This window comes from Nomascus leucogenys, unplaced genomic scaffold (genome assembly GCF_006542625.1).
Source record: "Nomascus leucogenys isolate Asia unplaced genomic scaffold, Asia_NLE_v1 000895F_73923_qpd_obj, whole genome shotgun sequence".
Classification (NCBI taxonomy): Eukaryota; Metazoa; Chordata; class Mammalia; order Primates; family Hylobatidae; genus Nomascus; species Nomascus leucogenys.
In genome coordinates, this window is record NW_022096708.1 from 44,527 (window position 1) to 48,430 (window position 3,904).

Below are 3,904 nucleotides of genomic sequence, written 5' to 3' on the forward strand. Positions count from 1 at the left end.
AAAATAATACTATGTATATTCTTATATATGTATCTTTGTGAAATTTCCTAAGGACTGACTATACATGTTATTTCTCAATGTAGACATAGACACTAATCATTTATCTCTTCCCCTGGCAATGAATATGATTCTTTTGCAGATTGTAAGTGTTATAAACAATGGGTAAAGAAAATATGCACAGGTCTTTTTCTCTTGTACATATGTGATAAGGTTGGTACAACTTATAGATTTGTTAATAGTGCACAGTTGTTGTCTACAGTGGGTATATGAGAATTCTCATTTCTGCATATCACTATCAAAGTGTAATTTGCTCACACTTTAACTTTTGCCAATCTAATGCTTATAATGATATGTTGAGTATATTTGCATATTTGTTCACATAATTCCTAGGAAGAAAAACTTCTTTTATATATATAATATATATATATGTATATATGTATATATATAAAAGTATATATATAGTATATATATAAAATATATATATAAAAATATATATATATTTTGCCTTCTCTTTTCTTCTTCTGCTAAGTGTCTCAGCATATTAGGCTCATTTTTTCTTTTTTTTTTTTTTTTTTTTTTTGAGACAGTCTCGCTCTTTTGCCCAGGCCAGACTGCAGTGGCACGATCTTGGCTCACTGCAACCTCCGCCTCCCAGGTTCACGCCATTCTCCTGCCTCAGCCTCCCGAGTAGCTGGGACTACAGGTACCCACCACCGCTTTTAACCTTTTATTGCTCTAATGAGTTTCTTTGTGTTATTTGCACAGGCTTTGGAAATACAATCAACCCTCTCCATCAGTGATAGTTATCTTCTACATTCATCTTCTACATTACCAGATTCAACCTACAGCAGATAGAAATTGTTTTTTCCTCTGAACTTTTTACTGGCATCCTGCTCCACAAAGGGTACCCTGCTCCTGCTGGCTTCATGTCTCAGAACTTTGATGTTGTTGGTCTCAGACACCACTTTACCATTCACTATCTGGCAGGTGGTGGTTTTTTGGATTGTTTGCATGGAGTTGCTGCTGTCCAGGGCATCACCAAGACTGAAGTCCTCGCCATCTTCCAGTGGGCAGCGGTAGTTGGTGATCTCAGCCTCCAGCTTGACCTTGGTGTTCGGCAGGGCCTCTTACTCCTGGGCCTGGCGCTGTCTCTCCGCCTGGGTCTGTGCCAGCTCTGACTCCAAGTGCAGCAGGATCCCGTTGAGCTGCTCCATCTGCAAGCGGTAGCGGGCTTCCAGCTCCCTCAGGCTGTTCTCCAAGCTGGCCTTCAGATTTCTCATGGAGTCCAGGTCAGTCTCCAAGGGCTGGACTGTACATCTCAGCTCCATGAGCGTCATCTCAGCAGTTCCAACCTCGACAGACTGCGTGGTGACCACTGTGGTGCTCTCCTCAATCTACTGAGACCAGTACTTGTCCAGCTCCTCTCGGTTCTTCCAAGCCAGCTCATCATATTGGGCCCGGATGTCTGCCATGATCTTGGCGAGGTCCTGAGATTTGGGGGCATCTACCTTCACGGTCAACCCAGAGCTGGCAATCTGGGCTTGTGGACCTTTTACTTCCTCTTCGTGCTTCTTCATGAAGAGCAGCTCCTCCTTGAGAGTCTCGATCTCTATCTCCAGCTGCAGCTGAGTGACATTTGTGTCATCAGTGACCTTGCGGAGCCCATGTATGTTGCTCTCTACAGACTGGTGCGTGGCCAGCTCTGTCTCATACTTGACTCTGAAGTCATCAGCAGCAAGACGGGCATTGTCAATCTGCAAAACGATGCGGGGATTGTCCACAGTATTTGCGAAGATCTGAGCCCTCAGGTCTTCGATGGTCTTGAGGTAACGGCTCCAGTCTCTGACCTGCCGTCCCTTGTTCTCCAGGTTCTCCTGGATTTTGCTCTCCAGCTTCCGGTTCACGGTCTCCAGGCTCCTCACTCTGTCCAGGTAGGAGGCCAGGCAATCGCTCAGGCTTTGCATGGTCTCCTTCTCATTCTCGACGCCTCCCACTCCTGCCAGACCCCCGGCCATCCCCGCGGTCAGGACTGCTGCCCTGGAAGCTGGTGGAGCGGCACACGGAGATCTGGGAACCAGAGCCCCTAGGGCCTGCATAGATGCTGGCCACTCTGCTGACTGGCGCCTAGCTGGGTGCCTGGACAGAGCCCAGGGACCAGTAGTTGGTGGAGAAGGTGGAGCGGGTGGTGAAACTCATGCTGTTCCGGGAGGAGAGCGAGAGGACAGGACTCAGGCTTTCCCAACGACCAGAAAATATTTTTTTAATGGATAGTTGTGTCTGTACAGAACATGCACAGACTTCTTTTTTCTTATTATTATTCTCCAAAAAATACAACTATTTCCATAATATCTACATTGTATTAAGTATCATAAGTGATCTAGAGTTGATTTAAAATATACAGGAGAATGTGTGTAGGTTTCATGCAAATACGATGCCATTTTATATCAGGGACTTGAGCATCCATGAATTTTGGTATCTATGGGAGTCCTACAACCAATCCCTCATGGATACCCAGGGTCAGCAAATCCCTTACAGCTCTCCATCTGTAGCTACATTTTCATCTGTTCTATTTGTTTCTGATGTACAGATCACTATGTGTAATTTTAAATAATACTAAACTTAAATGTATTGTCTATGTAGGTTTGCTGTTGGTGTGTTGCTTAAAAATTTATTTGATATCCTCAAATCAAGAATATAGTTTTTATATATTTTTATTCAAGTAAAGTTTTGTTTTCACATTTTGTAATGAAATAATTAGATTTGTATGTGTCTGCATGTATTTGTGTGTGTATGTGTGTGTGTGTTGTAAAATATAGTTTGTTTTATTTTCTTTTCAGGTAAGAAATTATACCATGATTAACTATATAATTATCTTTCCACTTTATACATTTTGTGACTATGTTTTTTCAGACTTACAAGTTTATTCATATAATATCTTCTTGATTGCTTGCTTAATCATTCTTGTGGCACTACACAGTAATTCCTCTATTGGTTCTAATAAAATGGTATAAATACTTTATATTGATATAGCTATGTTTTCTTTTTCAAGTTGCTTTTTCCTGCTGTATGTTTTCCCACCCTGCTAGGGTATTTTGTTGTAATGGAGTTTCCTTGGTATTTTCATTTTGTCATGTTGATAAGCAATGTCACTTTTCTGTCATTGTCTACAGTTTTTTACTAGATTGGTGATTACTTGTTGTCATATCAAATTTATGTTAATTTGATATAACAAGTTAATTTGATATGTTATATTCCTTGTATGTGGATATAATTTCTAAATTATAAGAGTCTGCCTCCAGTGGTCTTACGTGAGAGACCGTGAAGTGTTTCTGGGTAGGGTGTAACTGTAATTTATCTTCAGAGAATTAGTACGTGCATTCCACTAAGAATGAAAGAATAGTTATTTAAAAGGGACTCTACACTTCTTGGTGCTCCAAGTTCACACTCACTGCTTTGTGCTAGAAGTGAATACAGCAACAGTCTGCACCTTGGTGGCAGAGGAACAGACAGAGATGAGACTGTCAGATTTTGATCATTTGATCTAAAAATGCCCCAGTGATTAGTCACTGCAGTTGGCTGTTTCTGACCTGCATTAAAATTACTAAAATCCATAATTAACTGTTACCATATGAAATGAGCTCTAGTAAGAAAGAGAAGGATCATGTTTGTCTTGTTTGAAATTGTATCTCCATAACTGTGCACATTGTAAGAAGTAATCTTAGGGTGCACTTGCTGAAAACACATCTTGAGAAGAATTTATGTGCAAGTAGGAAACCAGTAAGGTAGTGAAGAAAGCAGGACAGGCAAGGGGACAAAGCCCAGCATGGGGGTGATTTTAATCAAAGTTCCATGGAGTGTAGCTTCAGCCTGACTTTGCAGGGGAAGTCTGGAAGGCAAATTAAGA

At 41.2% G+C, this 3,904-nt stretch overlaps 1 pseudogene; it reads right to left on the minus strand.

Moving 5' to 3' along the window:
• Window positions 1–842: 842 nt before the first annotated feature.
• LOC115834025 lies at window positions 843–2,196 on the minus strand (annotated as a pseudogene).
• Window positions 2,197–3,904: the final 1,708 nt, after the last annotated feature.